Source organism: Pleurodeles waltl, chromosome 10 (assembly GCF_031143425.1).
Source record: "Pleurodeles waltl isolate 20211129_DDA chromosome 10, aPleWal1.hap1.20221129, whole genome shotgun sequence".
Taxonomy (NCBI): domain Eukaryota; kingdom Metazoa; phylum Chordata; class Amphibia; order Caudata; family Salamandridae; genus Pleurodeles; species Pleurodeles waltl.
The window spans coordinates 257,832,157-257,844,068 of record NC_090449.1 but is presented as its reverse complement, the minus strand read 5'-3'; the positions used below and the strand labels follow the sequence as shown (position 1 = coordinate 257,844,068).

Sequence of the window (11,912 nt, the reverse complement as noted above, 5' to 3'; positions counted from 1 at the left end):
GTAATGGTGTCCTCCCGTCTGTATCGCCTCTGCAGGTCAGCACCCATCAAAAGAAGGGATTATGGCGTGCCATCGCCAAGGACGTGCGGACCCTGGCGGTCTATGGCAGGTGGAGCACCCACTGTGGAAATGGTGGGAGGACCTGAGACGCTGGACACGGAAGATCGTGGAGGCCCAGCTGGGGATGGACTCCCAACAAGGAAGGGGTGTCTGTCGGAACCTGACCGCCCTGATGGCCCACATACTGGCGCTGGCCTACCCAGAGCTGGATGGGCACTTGAGGGCATCACAGCAGCCACAAGGGGCTGAGCACAGTGGGCATTACTACAATAATTGGTAGGTGGCATGGGACCCGGGTGATGGGTGTCAGTTAGTGGGTGCCCCTTAATGCCAGGCCATACATTGCAGCGTGATCCAGCTCAAGGGTAAAGGTTGAAAGGGAAAATAAGGTAACCTAGCTAGGTTGCATTCCATGTCAGACAGGGCTTAGTGGGTCCCAGGAGGCATTCAGTTGGCGGTGTTTGGCCCTCATCTTGCTGTGGCATCTAGCCAAATCAATGGCAGTACAATGCATAGTGCTCAATCCTGATCCCTGTGTGTGACAGTGCTGTGTATGCCAACAGTGGTGTTGGTGCAGTAATTGACCCTGTGTTCTCTTTCTCTCCCCCCCCCCCTTTATCTTCTGTCATCCTGTCCATGTGTGCATTAGCATCAGCTGGCGGAGGAGCATGGGCACCTGCGACAGAGGAAGCTGCATTCCACAGGACCCGGGAGGCTGATTCCAACGACGCAGAGGGAACCAGTAGGACGGAGGGGAGCACCACAGCGGAGACAGGAGTTGACAACACAGACTCAGATACCTCCTCCGAAGGAAACACCCTGGTGGTGGCAGACACCTCTTTGAACACCCCAGCTGCAGGTACAGCCACCACCCTCATACCAGCACCGCCCTCCCAGTAGCCCCTCAGCGAGTTGCCCGAGCCCACTCACCCAGGAGGGTGGGCATCTCCTTCACCCCAGGCACCTCAGGCCCTGCCCCAGTGAGCCCTGCTGCCCTGAGTAAGGAGGCTATTGACCACCTGAGATCCATCTCTGTAGGGAAGTCAACCATTATGAATGGCATCCAGGGGCTGGCATCCCAGGTGCAGTAATCCAATGCATTCCTGGAGGGCATCCACAGTGGTTAGGCGGCCCAACAGAGATCGATTCAGGCTCTGGCCTCCTCTCTGATGGCAGCCATTGTCTCTGTCCCTACCGTCCCCCCTCCAACTACCACTTCTCAGTCCCAGTCTCCTCAACCCCAACCCATCTCATGCACACATACAGACGAGCATGCACACAAGACAACATACAAGAGTAGCACAGACAAACACAGGCACCACACTTCAACACACAAGCACTCTCGCAAACACCAGACATTTGCAGACACAACCACATCCACTGCCTCCACTGTCTCCCCCTCCTCTTCCACCTTCCTTACTGTCACGTCCACACTGACACCTGCAAGCACTGCTTCAACAACCACCACCAGCATCACCACACCAAGCAGCACACACACCTCCACTAGCATAAACTTCCACAACATCCGTGCATGTGTCCCCTCTGTCCTCTACAACCCTGTTTGCCCCACCTCCTAAAGCACACAAACGCAAGCACTCAGACACCCAACAGCCATCCACCTCACATCAGCACACTCCCCATGGACCTGAACCCAAGTCCAGCAGATGTACTCCTCCAACAACCACTCCCTCAACCTCCACTCCCATCCCTCCTCCCTCTTCCCGCCCCACCGTCCCTAAAAAGCTTTTCCTTGCAGAACTTGACTACTTCCCTCCCCCCGTCCTGCCTGTAAGAGCAGGCTCCCAATGACCAAGCCCAGCACCTCAGCCAAACAGTCCATGCGGACAGTGGAGGTACCGCCTAATCGTGGAGGCAAGACAGTGATGGTTCCCACTCCACCAGCCAGGAAGGGTAAGGATCCCACAGCCACTGCCATGAAGGGGAAAAAGCCCTCGACTCCTGCCATGAAGGCGAAGGATACCGCACCTCCTGCCATGAAGGGGAAGAAGGCCGCACCTCCTGCCATGAAGGTGAAGAAGCCCTCGATGTCTGCCATGAAGGGGAAGAAGCCCTCGACTCCAGCAGAGGCTGGCAGGGTGACACCACCACCACCAGTGGTCACGGAGCCCTCACCTCCAGCTGAGGCAGTGCAGCCCCCACCTCCAGCAGAGGCTGCCCAGGAGACACCTTCACCTGCTGACACAGTGCAGCCCTCACCTCCAGCAGAGGCTGCCCAGGAGGCACCTTTGCTGACTGACACAGTGCAGCCCTCACCTCCAGCAGAGGATGGCAGGATGACACCACCACCAGTGGTCACAAAGCCCTCACCTCCAGCTGAGGCAGTGCAGTCTACTCCTCCTGCAGAGGCTGCACCTTCACCTGCTGAGACAGTGCAGCCCGCGCCTCCAGCAGAGGCTGGCAGGATGACACCACCACCACCAGTGGTCACGGAGCCCTCACCTCCAGATGAGAGAGTGCAGCCCTCACCTCCAGCAGAGGCTATGTAGGCTACCCTCCTGCGACTGTTGTACAACAAGCCCCCTCCAGAACCAGTGGGCAGGTAACCCACTCCAGAGACTGTGGCCTTGCACTCGCCAGCACAGAGAAATGGGCATGGAGCCTCCTCCAGAACCAGCAGGCAAGTCACCCACAAGAGAGATTGAAGCCTTGCACTCCCCAGCACAGTGTAATTGGCATGGAGCCCCCTCCAGACCCATTGGGCAAGTGCCCCAACTCAGCGGAAGTGGCCCCCACCCCTCTTCCCCCTGAGGTGCCTTCCCACTCACAACATGATGCCCCTGCAGAGTTCTGTGCAGTTGATGTCACAAGACAAGTTAGGCCTTGGACTGTGCCCTGTGGCCATGTGAGCCCTTTGTACTTTGGACTGGGCATTGGCCCTTTGTGGACAATTGTACATATCATGTTCATGTGGTGGCTTTTCCATTGCTAATACATTTTCAGTACTTACAAAATCTGGTCCATGTTTTATTGTGCAGTGTGTCATGTGCGATTGGTTTACGTTTGCAGCTGGTTGTGTGTATGGTGTGTGTGTCTGGTGTGTGTTGTGCATGTGTGTGTCACTTTAGTTTTACTCCCTCCCTCCCTTTTGTGCTAGGTGGCTGTACTCACCGTCGTAATAGACTAGGGTATTCAGGAAGTTGTTATTCTCTTTTGTGTTGGAGCAACACAGGCATAATACATCTTTCCCACAACATTCAAAGTAGCTTTGGTGAAGCATCTGGGCTGTGGCACTGCCACTGTTGATGCAGATGTGTAGATCGTGTTGTGCTGGAACTTACTAGATCTTGCATGAGGAATGCTGTAATAAGCCAGAGGAGTAGCATGAATCAATCCCATGATGTGGAGAACCTGGAGAAATGGGGAATTGGTTTTAAGATATGTAGAGGACATCAAGACGGCAAGGCACCAGGACTGGAGCACATCAGAGCAGGGCACTGGTAAGCCTGGCTAGCAGTGAAGAAAGTGCAAGGAATCTGCCCAGCACAGAAACACATCTGCAGTTAGTACAACATAACTTCAGCAAGGGAGGAACCCGTGAAGGGGCAGCAAAAAATACAAATGTGCAGGAAACGGAGAACTGTGGTCAAACTGACGTAATGTGCCTAAGGTCCATCTTCTGCAGGCCCGACTCCATCTTAGTCCACTGAAGTCACCAACTTCCTCATTTTAGACAATGGACATTGCCATATTTCCTGATTTCTGCAGAATCATTGTCATGCCTGCCCTTTAACACAGATGTCGCCAGACCGTATATTTCTAGGAACTGTGATAAATACAAGTTCTTCAAATAATGACATAGATACCACACTGAAGAAGACATTTGTCTGGGTCAAAATGCTTATTCTCCACCATGGCAAGGTCGATTAAGAATACATACAGACATATAATCAAAATAGTGTAGTCTGAATGGATGTCTTCTTGGCTTATATGTTCATAGAGTAATGTCTGGGATGCATTCCTTGATACACATAACCTATGTCAGAAATCCTAATCTCTGATAAGATTTAGGATATAAGAATTGGCACTTGACAACTTGTGGGGAAAAGTCCTTTGCCCAGATTATCACCCAAGACTCTGCCAGAGATTCTCTCACCTACTGCCAGGGCACTTCACACTTTGCCAATGACACATCTTGCCTGAAGCTGATAAAACCCAGTACAAAGGAAGACTGACTGACTGCTACCTCAGTTATGTTTGCTCTTCTCGAGGAACACTGTATTCACGCCTCTGCTGATAGATGAAAGCTGTTGCTGTCAACAGGGTATACAGTGCAATCCTTCTCCCTAAGAAACTCTAGACTGCAAGTTGTTTTGCCTTTCGTGCTTTCATAGTATAGCACATAGAAGAAGCCACTAGGGTTTTAGATTCTAGATGACATTTTAATGACATGTTAATGCTAGAAATGTTAATTTTACTCTTGTTATTTATAACATGTCTCATTGCTCTTTTTATAATATTCTGTGTATTTGTTTTAGATGTGCTAAGAAACAGAATGTCCCTGTAATAATAAATACTTTTAACTTAATAGTGTTAATTCTTCTTGGTACAATAGGTGTGTGACACTGTGAATAATTAAATTGGATTTTTTCTGTTTGCACAGTGCCCTGATCCCTTTATGGGATTGTTTGTAACCCAAAAGAAATACTTATATGTCAATTACACATTGAATGGTGTATTTTGGGACTACAATAACTTGTCCTACACATTCATCGTTGATAGTTTTGAACAAAGTTCATATGTGTCAACCGTGGGTGGGGAGGCAGCCCTTGTAGAGTTAAGCCAAAGGCTTAACGTTTGCAACAGAGCTACAGATAAGAAACCATACAACTAACCAGTTTTGAGAAAACTAACCACTACCTCTCTCTCTTCTTGAGTTCACCTGAAAATCCTAGGTTCTCCAGCAGTGTTGTTCTGATTGGTTGTGTTATTTATCTGACCTGGAAGTCTTGCCAATCTGTGACCCAGCTGCCACTGACTAGCCTGCATAGCCTCCACTCTCTTCCTGATGTCTTGTGAATTTCCAGGGATCAAAGTGTCACCAAACGTTATCAAGTCCTTATCCCGGATAGAAGGACAGTCTTTGGAGAGAGTCCAAATCAACAAACAAGTATACCATTATGTTTGAAAAGTACATAACATTCTTTAATTATTTTTTGCTTCACAGAAGCCAAAACGAATCTCTGCATTCGTTTTACAAACCAAAAATAAGCCATTGGCATCTATCCTTTTCGCAACATTCGCTACCAGTATCCAAACAACTAAGATGTCAAATGTTTGCTGTGGCTGCCTAGTTATATTGTAATAAAAACAACATTTCTGTTGATCTCCCTAGATAACGAACAATGTTCTTCATAAATGCACCAGCAAACATTTTTGTACACCACATATTGCAGTCTTGGTTTGAGAGTCAACATATAACCTCCTTAAAGGAAGTAGGTACTTGGACTAAAATTTAATTGAATAAAGAAAACTTTATTTTGTATACTCTTTTTATTCACTTTTTAACATCATTAAAGGTTTAGATATTGGTAGAAACGTTCCTAATCGATACTTCCAAATGACCTACTAAAAAATACTAGTGAGTTATGTATTAGGGAACCTGTCTGTGGTATCCGCTACGTGGGTGCTTTGGCACGAGCATAAGAATGAGAGGAGCCAGCACGAGAGTGAGAATGCGGAGAATGTGGAATGCGAAGTAAGTGGAATGTGGGAGGCGTTTGTGGGTGAGCCGTTGAGAAGGAGAGACAGAGATGGCATGAAGAGATAAGGAGGTGGTTGGTGTAGGACTCGTTGTACGACTTATTTACAGAATAAACTTGCCTTTGTTTAAACTCTGCAAGTGTCGACTCCCGCCGGTCATTCTCACATTTGGCGACGAGGATCAAAGGTGGAATACACTGTAAAAGTGAAGAGAGGCAATCTCCGAACGGCGAAGAACAAGTCTCGGCAGTCCTGACAACACAATCTTTAAGACTTCGGTCATCCAAGGTACGTTGCGCTTGTACCTGGGTTTTGTTTTTACTCTCCGCCTGTTAAGCCCTTCAGCGCGAGAGTCTTCATGCGCGGCCCTGGCAACGCTTAGCAACGCGTCTTTCAGGAAACACACACATCGTGTTTGGCAACGGTAACTAGGACGCGCTTGGAGTTGGCGTCGTAAGCATGAACCATGGACATAGCAACAGTAACTAGGACGCGCTGCACGGTCGCGTCTTATTCGAGGCATGACATTTAAAGGATTCAGTTTCAGTAACTGTTTTTTTTTCTTTTGTAATGTTTTGATTCGCTGGGAGTTTGAAATTTGTCTTTGGATGCTCCTGCAGTAGTGAATATTTTATACGGAGGGAAGACTTGTAGCTACGGATGCGGGCGAGTAGGGTCAGAGGGTAGTTTTCCCCAGTTGTGTGAACAGAAAAGAGGTTGCTATTAAGTGTGTCTCTAGACGACTGCAATCTCCTTGTCTTGTGGTTATCTTCTTGATTTATAATTCAACAGTCATGCAGAATGTACCGGCTGCACCGTTTTTTTTAACCTCTCCAGGGGATCCACCTATACCATGGCAGAAGTGGAAAAAAGTCTTTAACAATTATGCTAGGGTGTGTGGTACTTCTCTGAGCGCAGAAAGGAAGACATCACTTTTATGCACTGTTTAGGGACGGAGGGCCAAGAAGTCTTTGAAAATCTTCCGGAGCTATCTGATGCAGATTCAAATGGTCTCAATGAATTTGAGATTTCGTTAAAAAAACTGGATTCACATTTTCTACCAAAAGTGAGTACTGTTCTAAAAAGATACCAGTTCGGTAAAAGGATGCAACGTCAAGGAGAGACCATGGAACAGTATATAACAGAACTCAGGAGACTTGCTTCCACTTGTGCGTTTGGAGGTACTTATGAGGAACGTTTAAGGGATCAATTCATGCTGGGGTGTTCCTTGGAAAAAGCAAAGGAGAGCATGTGGCAGAAAGATAATCCATCCCTGGATGAAGTTCTGGTATTAGCCAGAACGTGTGAACACTCCAAGAAATGTGTTGAGGTCCTTCGTAAAGACTCCATTGTATTGGACACAACAAGAGAAGAAGGTGCTTCAGTGAAAGTGATACGATGTAACAATACTGGCAGTAAAGGTGCTGGAGAATCGGCAGTGACATTGACGAAGAAAACTTTTACTGGAAAGTGTTTTAGGTGTGGGAATATAGGCCATATGGCCAATAACAAGGATTGTCCTGCCCTAAAAATGCTTTGCAGAAGTTGTGGTAGAGTTGGACATTTGGCAAAATGTTGCAGGATGAAGAATAACGTTAAAAAAATAAGAGAAGTGTGGTGTGATAGTGACACAAATGTTACGGAAGCAGTAAATGTTGTTGACACAAATGTTACGGAAGCAGTGAATGTTGTCCAGGTTTTGCAGACGGGTATTGGGTCTTCTGGTGGTCCTGTAGAGTCAATTTTGGTTAATGGTAAAAGTCTTAAAATTCTCTTTGACTCTGGGGCAAAAATCACATTGATACCAAAAACATTTTATGATCAGAATTTAAAAGGGTCGGTTGAGTTATGCAAACCAGATGTGATACCCAAGGGTTATGGTGGTGAGCCAATAAAGCTGCTGGGTTACTTTTGGGGAAGTATAGAATTCAAAGAACGCCTAATTCCAGCAAAGATATATATTTCTGTAAAAGGAGACTCTTTGATTAGTTGGTTTCATCAACGTGATCTTTGAATTCTACTTGATCCAAATGAAGATCCCCCGGTAAGACTTAAGGAAAATCACATGGTTCAATCTGTGTCAGAAGATCTATGTGGTTGGGTGGAAGAATTTCCAGAGGTATTTAGCAAGACATTAGGTTGTCTTAAGAATTATGTGCATAGAATCAGGCTTAAGCCAGGAGCACAGCCGAGGGTGGCGAAAGTAAGGAATGTTCCCTTGTTGGTAAGAGAAAAAATGAAAGCTGAGATAGACAAACTCATTGCGAGTGGAATTATTCAGGAGGTTGAGGCTTCAGAATGGGTGGCACCAGTGGTGATGGCAAGGAAAGCTAACGGCGACGCTAGGCTCTGTGTTGACCTTAGAGACCTAAACAAATCTGTCATAGTAGATCACTATCCACTCCCAAATATTACTGAATTGTTGTGTTCACTTTGTGGGGCAAGGCACTTCTCTACCCTAGATTTGACCTCTGCTTACCATCAGATAGAGCTGCATAGGTCTTCCCAGGAACTCACCACTTTTACCACACCATTTGGTACCTTTAAGTTCCTAAGAATGCCGTTTGGGTTATTTCAGCGGCATCAGTCTTTCAGAGGGCCATGGAAAGAATTTTGGGAGGCATGGAAGGGGTGAAAGTGTATCAGGATGACTTACTTGTCACAGGAACCAATCTTGTGGAACACAATACGAGATTGAGAATGGTCTTAGATAAGCTACGTAACAATGGTCTGACACTTAAGGCTGAGAAGTGCAAGATAAACATTCCCAACATCGAATATTTAGGTCATGAAATTTCGGCAAGGGGAATCCGTCCCAAAACAGGTTTAGTCAGCACTATCAAAAATTTACCAAGTCCACAAAATAAAGAAGAACTTCTGAAGTTTTTAGGGATGGCGGAGTTTTATAATAAATTTGTCCCATGTTTTGCAGAAAGAACCTATAACATGAGTCAGTTATTAAGGAAGAGAGCAGAATTTAAGTGGGATCAGGCATGTGAAAGAGAGTATCAAGACATCAAAGTCAGTCTAGATAAGGCAGCGGATTTAGGAAGTTTTGATGCACGTGATGATATCATTCTGATGACTGATGCTAGCTCAAAAGGTCTTGGTGCAGTTTTATTGCAAAAAAAACAAGGTCAAGTGAAGACGATTCTGTTTGTGTCTAGATGTTTGAAGGAAGCTGAATTCAACTATTCTGTTGTTGAAAAAGAGGCGCTGGGTGTCTTTTGGGCAGTGAGAAAACTGAGGAAATTTTTGTGGGGACATAAATTTCAGATAGTGACGGACCACAAGCCTCTCATAGAGGTATTTACTAGAAAAGGATTAGAGATGATTTCTCATAGGATCAGGAAGTGGGTAGTGGCACTGCAAGAATTTATTTTTGTGATCTCCTATATGCCTGGGACATTAAATATTCAGGCGGATTGTCTTTCGAGACTTTGTATAAACACAGGAAAAGAAGACGAGATTTTTGAAGGAGGGTGTTTTGCAGACATAGTGGATGATGAGGAGATAAAAGTTTGTATAGTTACGGAGGGAGCGATTTCAGAACCAACATGGATGGATGAGTTATCTAAAGATGCCACTTTGCAGCTAGTGCTGGATAAGGTCATTAATGGTTGGGGTGTCAAAGAAAAACTTGATGAAGAATTGTCAGGTTTCTGGCAAATAAAAAATGAATTATCTGTGGTGAAAGGGCTGTTAATGAGAGGCAGCAAGTTGGTTCCCCCAACTAGTTTGAGAATGGAACTTGTTAATTGTGCTCACTCAAGTCACATGGGCATATCCAAAACGAAGGAGAGATTGAGAAATGCCTACTGGTGGCCTGCCATGGACATGATGGTAGAAAGGGCAGTGAGGAATTGTAATGAGTGTGTGTGTTCGGATAAGGTGTTGAGGTGTAGGATTCAACCCATGGTCATGCGTGAAGAGTCCTCTGGTCCCTGGGTTGATATAGCCTTAGACATTTTAGGTCCAATAAGACTGAATTCTACTGACCGTTATATTTTAGTCTGCATAGACATGTTTTCACGTTGGCCAGAAGTCAGATTTGTGAATTCTGTTGAATCAAAGGACGTAATTAATTTTTTAGATGACTTATTTGAAAGAGAGGGTTTCCCCTCTACTTTGTTAACTGACAATGGAGTGCAATTTGTTTCTGAAGCAACAGAGTCCTTCTTGAAAGAAAGAAATGTAGTACATAAGAGAACAGCTCTTTATCACCCAGAATCCAATGGAGTTGTTGAGCGCTTTATAAAAGTGTTGAAGCAATGCATGCAGTTAGCGCTAGTTAATGGTGTTGAGTGGGAGGGTAATGTGAAGAGAAAAGTTCGAGAATATCGTTTAACGCCACACTCCACCACAGGGGTCACTCCTTTTCAATTGTTTAAGGGTAGGGCACCCTACAGTGAGATGGAACCTAGGTGGGTAACGGAGAAGAGAATGGAGGTCAATGATCAAGTGGGTAACATTGAAGGTTGGAGAGAGAGAGAGAGAAGGGTGAAAGCAAAAAGAAAGTCGTGGTATGACCAGCGTAAAGCTGTAAAGAGAACAGTGTTGTGTGAAGGAGATTATGTTAAAATAAAGTCTCCTAGAAAGGAAGGGAAAACATCTAAATTTAAAGGTCCTTTTAAAGTCATAAAATTGTTCAAAAATGCTGTGAAAACAGATGATCACAGGATTTGGAATTTGAATAGAGTGGCCAAATGTTTGGGGCCTGGTGTAGGTCAAAGCATGTTCTCAGATGCAACTGCTCGAGAGGCTCGAAATGCTTTAAGTCTTCCAAACACAAGAGATCCTACTGAGACTCGACCGAAGAGAAATGCATCAACACCGTTATGGTTCAAAGATTATGTAATGTGAACATTGAACTTTGTTTTTTGGACTTTGTGATGCTAATTTCAAGTGGTTTGTGTTGGTAGGCATCTAACATAATCTGCTTATTACTCAAGTATTATTGATGTTTAAGTGTTATTAATGCATAGTTCCGTTAACTTATTTGTTTCTTTATTTGTTTTTTCGAGTTGATATGAGGAAGATGGTGTGGTATCCGCTACGTGGGTGCTTTGGCACGAGCATAAGAATGAGAGGAGCCAGCACGAGAGTGAGAATGCGGAGAATGTGGAATGCGAAGTAAGTGGAATGTGGGAGGCGTTTGTGGGTGAGCCGTTGAGAAGGAGAGACAGAGATGGCATGAAGAGATAAGGAGGTGGTTGGTGTAGGACTCGTTGTACGACTTATTTACAGAATAAACTTGCCTTTGTTTAAACTCTGCAAGTGTCGACTCCCGCCGGTCATTCTCACACTGTCATATTACAGTTATCTGCACCAGAGGCAGCAACAAGTGCACAGTACTCTTTATTAATGGAGGAGGCAAAGCGTCTCTAGTCCTTGCCCTCAAGACAGTGAGTGGCATCTTCTCCTATGTCGCTCTCGTTATGTCAGTTTCTCTTCCGCAATAGTCTGTAGGCAGTTTGTTGCTCAGACAGTGAGTGGTGCTAGTCTGGGAAGGTGTCACAATGAAGTATAGAAAAAAGTGATGGGTGGGATGTTTGAATTAATTTCAGCCTCTGGTAATTACTCTGGCCACATACCAGTCTATTGTTTTTTTGCCCACAATGCCACCTCAGAATAGATTCAGGCATATCCAAATCAGACTTAATCCTGCTCCAACAGGAACAGTCCAGCTCATACTACGAAAGCCAGACAGGACCACAAGCAACCCAAGACCAGACTCACTCTATTAGGGGCACATCAGTCGGTGCAATTTGGCTCCAGTGAGAAAGGGAACACTGTTCCACATCTGAGGATACTCATTGCACTTAGGGCGTCTCACTGAAGGATACTGTGAGAAAGTGGATTATTAGTTGGGATTGATGCAATGCTTAATTTGAGCCGGTGGTTGCCGGTGGGGGGCACATGCCCTTTTTTTGGGTGCCGGCACTTATTTTTGTGCGTCCGGCAATTACTGTGAGCAAAAGACACATATGGGAAAGACAGAAGAAGAGAAATATGGAAAAGTGTCACAAAGGGAGAAAGCAGAAAGCTGCAAGAGTGGGCTGAAGGGGCGGGGAATGGCTGTAAATGTACTAAAGAGGCCCACAATGGCATTAGGATTACTCTGCCTCAAT

The 11,912-nt window shown here is 45.6% G+C and overlaps 1 long non-coding RNA gene across 1 annotated transcript in view; it reads left to right on the top strand.

Moving 5' to 3' along the window:
- Nucleotides 1-6,018: 6,018 nt before the first annotated feature.
- Nucleotides 6,019-11,912, top strand: part of LOC138260742 (uncharacterized) — a 90,337-nt gene continuing 84,443 nt past the window's right edge. The window contains exon 1 of the long non-coding RNA XR_011198955.1: nt 6,019-6,069. This is a non-coding gene — a long non-coding RNA (uncharacterized lncRNA). The remainder of the gene's footprint in view (nt 6,070-11,912) is intronic.